The sequence below is a fragment of the Jaculus jaculus genome, chromosome 12 (assembly GCF_020740685.1).
Source record: "Jaculus jaculus isolate mJacJac1 chromosome 12, mJacJac1.mat.Y.cur, whole genome shotgun sequence".
In the NCBI taxonomy this organism is placed as follows: domain Eukaryota; kingdom Metazoa; phylum Chordata; class Mammalia; order Rodentia; family Dipodidae; genus Jaculus; species Jaculus jaculus.
In genome coordinates this window covers 52,003,149-52,011,269 of record NC_059113.1, presented here as the reverse complement: position 1 = coordinate 52,011,269, position 8,121 = coordinate 52,003,149, and positions in this window count along the sequence as shown.

Here is an 8,121-nt window from a genome sequence, read left to right as displayed (position 1 = left end):
ATACCTCTGCCCTCCATCCTGGCACCTCATGCCCCTGCCCTCCATCCTGGCATCTCATTCCACTGCCCTCCATGCTGGCTAAACCCCTGTCTCCCCCAGCCACTATATTTGAGCCATTCTCTGGGATCTACTTAATTAGTCAAGCTTATTAGCTCCCACAAGACTTCTCCTCCCCTCCTAATTAACTCACTTAATTAGGGCCTGCAGGCCTGGCTCCACCCAGCCCCCTCCGCTCCCACCCCTGCCTGCCTTCTCCAGGCTCTGGCTCAGCTAAGCCCCAGCCTGAGAATGGAACAGGTGTGGCCCGAGTCCCTGTAGCACCCAGGCCTCCGTTGGTGTCCTTCCTTCCAGTCCCGGGACACCAGGACTATGCTTTCCCTGGCAGCACCAAAGGACAGGTGTGGAAACGGGGCAGGGTGCGGGATGGAGAGAGGGGAGAAACGGGATCAAGTGGCAGGGACTGGTGAGGAAGGTTCTTGGTAGTTGGGCTGGGTGTACATGGGGAGGGGGCAAAGTGACCATGGCCTGGACTTGGGAGGTGGCATAGATTGAAGTTCCAACCACTGTGGGAGGTCTCCACTTCTGTGCCCCTGGGGTACAGGGAGAGCACCCACACTGAATGGGCCCTGCTAGGTATAAAGGCGTTAGTGTGGGGGGAGGCTTAGACTGCAGCCTGGCACAAATCTGTGCTTGTTAAATAAGTAGGTTGGCAGGAGCACGAGCTGGAAGAGAGGAGAGGAGGGAACAGTCAGGGGTGCCAGGTCTGGGTCTGTGATCTAGAGCGTGCTCAGAACTGGTGGGACCTGGGAGAGGATAAGGAGGATACAGGGTCTGGATGCAGCCGCACATGCCTGGGAGCCCCGCACTCAGGAAGCAGAGACAGGAGGGTCTCAAGCTCAAGGTCAGCTAGGGATATATAGTCTCAAAAAAAAAAACATAGGGAATGAAGTGGCAATCATGGGGCAGATAAGAGAATGTTTAATCTACTGCATTTTTCTTTGGTGTGTGTGTGTGTAACATGTGTGGCCCGTGTATGTATAGCACGTGCTGATGAATATACCCCATGTACACACATGCAGAGGCCAGAGAAGAATGTGGGGTGTTCTCCTTCATTGCTCTTCCGCTCAAGGACTTTGTTTCCTTGAGACAAGTCTCTGACTGAGCAGGGAGCTTCGGTTTAGGTTCCTGATTGCTCAGTTGCCTCAGTATTTCCCCAGTCTCCACTTTCCACAGGACTGGGGTTACAGGCGTGCGTGGCTACACCCAGCTTTTACATGGGTGCTGGGGATTGAACATTCCAGCTCAGGCTCTCTCAAACTCGCAGGCTTGCTCAGAAAATGCTCTTGCCCAGTAAGCCATCATCTCCTTAGCTCCACTCCTTCATTTTTAATCACTTTAGGAACTCACATTCACACATAGTAGAGAGTGAGGGGTGGTGAGTAACAGAGACCCAAGCCTTTGACTTAAACTCAAAGGGGACTTCATTGGGTCACAGAAGTCCAATGTTCAGGGTTCCCAGGCACAGCTGGGTCAAAGGGCTCAGTGGTGAAGGGCTTCTGCTCATCCCCATATCTTGGCTCTGCTGTATGCTGTGCGGGCTTTGTCCTTAGGAGGCTCTTCCTGTGGGAGCAACTCCAGGCTCATACCCTATAACTGTCATTCTTGTTCTGGTTAGGGGTGAGGGCCCATCTCAGAAAGAATCTTTAAGGCCAGGAGGGGTGTCATGCACTGATTTGCAGGGCTAGGTCACAAGACCAGTCCCAGTGTTGAATGGGTGAGCCCCTCATGTACACCCTCCTCTTCAGAACAGGGAAGGTGGGCTGGGGAGATGGTTCAGCACTTAAAGGTGCTTGTTTGGTGAATAGGGGAGGTATATCAGGGAATGTGGGTTCCCAAAAGGGAAACTGGAGGTCTGGTACCAGAATGTGTGGGACAGATGCGGGTAATAGAGTCTGTGTTGCTTGGACTGTGTGGGCATCATGCCAGGCCCAGGGAAGCTCTGAGTGCCAGGCATTTGTGGCAGTCCCTGCCAGTTCCCCACCCATATGTCCTTGGCCTCCTTCCCAACTCCTCTTGCATCTTCATGGCTTTTCCTGAAGGCTCCACCCACATCCCCACCCCCAGGGCAAGTCACAGAGATGACTTACCCTAGGATGCCACCACGCCAGCATGTCTCTGTCTATGTTGCTTCTGAGGGGTCCTCAATGGAATGTCCCATGAGTATTTCCCCTTGGTGCTGACTGGCTTGAAGACAGTGTAGTACAGGCTTGCCGTGAGTTTATGGTGACCTTTCCAGTGCTACCCCCCCCCCCCACCTTTCATCCTGGCTTTAGGCAACACAGGCTCACAAAACGGAAAGGTTCAACACTGCAGCGGTGGCACACATCTGTAATGCCCGCATTTGGAGGCAGGAGTATCAGAAGTTCAATCAAGGTCACTCTCAGCTACATAGCGAATTCAAGGTCATGCTGGGTTGCATGAAACCCTGTGTCAAAAATAAACAAACACTTCTCTCCCACCAAAACACCCCCCAGCACCAAAATCAAAAGAAAAAAAAAGTTCTTTCAATTTTCTTTTTCGTTGTTGTTAGGATTCCATTTAAGGCTTGGGGAATGGCTCAGTGGTATGGTATAGCATAAGGCAAGATCCTGGGTTCCATCTCTAGCCGAAGGTGGGGAGAAGAAGAAGTACAAGAGAGGAAAGAGGAGAACGAGGACAAGGAGGAGGAGAGAAGAAACAGGAGAGGCAGAAAGGTAGCTAGGAAAGGACAGAAGAGAAAAGGAAGGAGAGAAGGAAGGAGGGAGGGGAGAGAAAGATGGATCCTGTTTAGCTGGACGAGGTGGTGCACACCTATAATCGCAGCACTTGGGAGGCTTAGGCAGGAGGGTGGTGAGCTCAGGTGGAGCTTGGACTACAGAGTGAAGCCCCGTGTGACAAAAAAGAAGTCACACTTACAAAATCTTCCACTGACTAGTTTTCAGTTGTTCTAGAAAAGGAAAGGAAGTCTCTGGCACATGGAACCTGGGGCAGATCTGCAGCTAAAATCAATGCTAACATTTTCTACTTGCTTCAGATATTTTACAAAGCAAAGCCAAACTGAGACAGATGAATCCCATCTCATCCCTCCGTCCCAACCCCATTTCCTGAACCCCACCCTGGGGCTGACCACTCCTCTGACTTCCTGACTTTACACACAGTCTCCTGTCTGTTGGCCAGCATTCAACAGCAAGGCACGGGAGTTCTCACCTCAAAGCTACTCTCAGCTCAGGAGAACAGTGCAGCAGGCCTGTGGGACCACAGAGAAGCAGCCTTTGCTGGCACTGCCATCACAAGGCACTTCTCAGCATCAATGGCTTCCTGCTGGCCACCCACGGTCGCAGAGTTGTATTTCCACGTGGGGCGGAGAGCGCAAGAACATTGTCGCTGGAACACTCTGCTTCTCCTATCAGAATATATTCTCTGAAAAGGGATTTCGGAGATCCACCGCCCCCAGCTGCCGCAGCACACCTCAGGGCTGCCTCTGACTTCTCTCGAACATCCTGGCTTCTGGTGGGGATCTGGTACTGCTCGTGATCAATAACTCCACCTGAGTCCTTACCACTCCTGCTTCAGCAGTCATTGGCTTTACCCAAAATGGAATCATGTTTTTAATCGTTAACCTAATCATTTCTCTGAGCTAACCAGTCACCAATACCACCAGGGTCACTAAGCCATCAGGCTGTGTCAGCTGGTAGTCAGCATCAATGTTCTGAGTATATGGTGACCATGAGACGGGGAGCATTCTTCCTGTAAGAGACCATAGTCATGCAGTCCAACCAGCCAGGAATGTCTGTATCATGACTGTGAACATGAGCAAAGGGCATCACAGAACATGCTGGGGAGCCTAAGATGCCATAATGTCTTTGTGACCCCTTCAGCATGGAGACTATCAAAACACCCAACACACCATCTTCACAGGTCACTCTCAACAGTTAGCAGAGCTATTCAGACTTACAGTTTGAAATGTCACAAGGTGTAGGTTCTAGAGGTCAGGGAAAGACCTGTGTGATTGCTTCCTTGTCCCCTCTACCCCAAGGAGCAGAAATTTGTCATGCAGGGACAGTGCTGCACAACCAGAAACCTCTGGCCTCTTGTGTTTCCTTATGCAGGGAGCAGTCACTACCTGCTCAGGACCATAAACAGTTCCATCATCACTGGGCACTGTGCTGCACCTCTGCACTCCCAGAACTTGGGAGGTGAACGCAGGAGGACCTAGAGTTCAAAGCTAGCCTGGGCAAGACCTGTCCCAGACAAAACTAGTGACACACTATCACTGAAGAGAGCTGTGGCCCTGATAGAAGAATCTGCAAGGAGATCTTTTTTCCCAGTGTTTCTCTGTGTGGCCATGGAAGTTGTGGCCAAGTTCCTTTCTTGTATTCTTCTGTTCAAAGTGCACCCCCCTGCCACCCTTTGGAGGGGCAGTACTGTAGTGGGAACTGCTTTGAGCTGGCTTATCCCAGGTATGAGGACTGTAGCAGAGCTGTCAGCTGCCTAGTTCCTCTGGTCACATGGATTGTGCTGGTTCTGTCCTCTGACACGCTAGCCAAGGTGGGGTCAGATGGACATGTAGTTTATTGCAGAAAACGCTTGGGAAGCATAAAAGGGGCAGAAGTTCAAGGAGGCTGGGAGAAGTGTTAGACTGCAAAATATGTAGCGCTTGGAGGGAGAGAGAAGGAAGCAAGGTAGGAAGAAGCAGGGAGAATCTCACTATGAAAATATTTTCCCAAAGCTAGCAGGGTGTCCTAGACCTCAAATTGTCCTTCAAGGCATCCCAAGTCTCCAAGCAATGGCTGTGCCCTAATGCCTTGTCTGGAATCAGCCCATGAGAAATAAAGAAAAGCCTCCTTTGTGAACCACAGGTGAGTTTCACAGCTGCTGTACTTGGCCAATTACTTTCCCAAAAGTCAGAGGTCTCAGGGGTACAAGTCATGGCCACTGTATTCCACCACTCACATCACATACCAATTCCAAGGATCTGGTGAGCCTTTTCCTACGGGGAAATCTTGAAGGTGGAGGAGAGGATGGCAGTTGGGGTGTGTGGCTCAGTGGGCAAAGTGATTGTCCAGAATGCATGAAGCCCTGGGTTCTACCTGAAGCTCTGCATTGACAGGGCAGAGTCTGTAATCCTAGCACTTGGCATGTAGAGGCAGAAAGATCAGAAGTTCAGGGTTGTTCTCTACTACATTAGTGAGCTCAAGGCCAGCCTGGCTACATGCAACCCTATAAGTAAATAAATAATTAAATAAATCAGTTGAAAGGAACAAACTGCAGCTGCAGTTCCCCCCCCCCAAACCTCTTGCAGTCAGCTGGGGTTCCTTCTGTTTCTTCTTTCTTTTTTTATGTGTGAGAGACAGAAAAAGAGAGAGTGAGAGAAAATTAGTGTGCAAGGACCTCCAGCAACTGTAATCGAACTCTAGACGCGTGTGCCCCCTTGTGCGCATGTGAAACCTTGTGTGCTTGCATCACTTTGTGCGTCTGGCTTATGTGGGACCTGGAGAGTTGAACATGGGTCCCTTAGGCTTTGCAGGCAAGTGCCTTAACCACTACGCCATCTCTCCAGCCCTCTGCTCCCTCTTTTTATTATAGATTAGCCACAGTCTCAGCCATCACCTTGGCTGGTCATGATGGGTTACCTGGTGGTGTGACACAACCCTCAGTCCTAAGAAGTCCACATTCTTGGCATTCATAACCAAGAGATGCTCAGAGTCTATATTATTTCTCCTTGCGCCTACTCTGTGAAAGCTGTCTTTTCCTGCTAAGATTGCAACTTCTTTTCTTGCTTGCTGGCCCCACAATACAGACTCCAGAGTTTCCTACAGCAGCTATTCAAAGAGACTCTGTGGCCTGCAAGAGGGTTCTCCCTACAAGGATCAAGACTTCCCATACTGCACTGCTGAGAGGGCAACTGGGATGTGATTACCCACAGTGACTTTTGGGAAATATTTACTAATTGAATTGTGGGTAATAAAAGCCCAGTTGATGGTTTCTGCAGAAGGTAGCCCTTGGGCTGGAGAGAAGGCTAAGCAGTTAAGCCTGCAAAACCTAATGACCTGGGTTTGATTCCCCAGTACCCATGTAAAGCCAGATGCACAAGGTGGCACATACATCTGGAGTTCCTTTGCAGTGGATAGAGGCCCTGGTGTGCTCATTCTCTGTTTCAAATAAACAAACAAACAGATAAAGAAATAAATAAATAATATTTTTAAACAGAAGGTAGCCCTTGATAACTGTGTTGGTCAAATGTCTATCACTATAACAAAATACTTAAGATAATCAACTTACAAGTAAGAAACGTTCATTTTGGCTCAAAGTTTTGGAAGCTTTTCTTGTTTGATCCTGTTGCCTTGGGGTCTGTGGTAAGGTAGCATACCATGGCATAGGAAGCTTGTTTACCACATGGACAGTAATGAAAGGTGAGATGGGAGAGAATTTCTTAAATTTTCTTTGAGGACATGCCCCTAAATGACGTAAAACCTCTCACCAGGTCCTACCTCCCAAAGGTTTCCACCATTTTACAATTACACCCAGCTTTAGGTCCAAGCTTTTTTGTTTGTTTGTTTGTTTTTGAGGTAGGGTCTTGCTCTAGCCTAGGCTGACCTAGAATTCACTATGTAGTCTCAGGATGGCCTCAAATTCATGGTGATCCTCCTACCTGTGCCTCTCAAGTGCTGGGATTAAAGGTGTGCGCCACCACACCTGGCTTAGGACCAAGCTTTTGATGCACAGGCCTTTGGATGATATTTAGAAGGCAAGCTCAAGCTGTAACCATGGCTGAGAGCATGTCAAGGCCTGTTTCCTCATCTGTAAACAGAAGAAAGTACTCTCTGAGCTCCAGCAATTTGGGGCTCAGTTGTAAGACACAGGCAGACATCCCTCTGTTACCTCCCTCTCCAGTCTGCCACTTCTGAGCACCCAGTAATTTCAACTCTTCTATCTGCTTGTTCTGGGCACCAACACCTCATTTGGAGAGGCTTAGGACAGAGGTAGGGTGCAATCTGAAACCCTTGGCATTGGGAGGACAAACTGGGGAGAAAGGACAAGCAGCTGTAGAAGCAGTGCTATGGAGGCTGCTGTGGAAAAATAAAGGGGGGGGGCATTCTAGGCAGAGGGAACCAAATGTACATGGAGGAGGCAGGAAGCAGATGTTCCCAAGTAGCATGACTGAGGCCAAGAATAGAGAAGTTCTCAATAGCCGTGTGTCAAGCAGACTGCAAATGCTATCAGCTTTGAATCCTTTGATAAAGAGGGTAACTATACTCTGGAGAGAACAGGGTCCTTAGCAATTTCATGTGGGGGAGCAACCCAATCCAATTTACATTTCATGTAGCTGGTGTCCACAAAGGACTTGGATTCTAGAAAAATGAATTTAGGTGGAGAAAGGATGGAGGCAGGCTAGGGATTAAAGCAGCATTCCCGATAGTACAAGTTGCCAACTGATAAAGAGCCTGTACAGCTGATTTTTTTTTTTTTTTCCCCAGTGCTAGGGATCCAGCCCAGGCCCTCACACATGCTAGGCAAGTTCTCAACCACTACTGAGCTACATCCCCAGCCCCCAAAACATGTTTCATTTGGCCCACTCAATATCTCTAAACGTTGGCAATTTGTTCCATGCATCTAAAAATTGCTAGAATTTATGCTAACAATAAGGACTGTCTGCTTCTCTTGAAATAACAGTTCATTCTTCATCCACACTCACTCCACACAATGGCTCACTTTTCCCATTTCCACCTCTCCCTTAGCCTCTTACACCTCACTGCCTACCTGTTACTTTTGTTGTTGGGGGCTGGAGATGGAACCCAGGGCCTTCTGCATGCTAAGCAAGTGCTCTGCCACTGAGCTATACCCCTAGTCTCGGGTCAGTAATTTATGTGATTTAAGGGAACTTGAGTTTGCCATCTCTGGATCTAAAAGTTCTGGAAGCAGTCAGAATGGCTGGGAAGAGCATGTTGCGTCGAGAAAATAGATCGAAAATTAGAGGAAAGAAAGGAGCTATCAGACGTGTTGGGGTCTTTTTTCATTAAGGAACCGTGTCCTGCAGGTCTGAGAGACTAGGGCCTGGAAGGATATACCTGTTCCCATGCC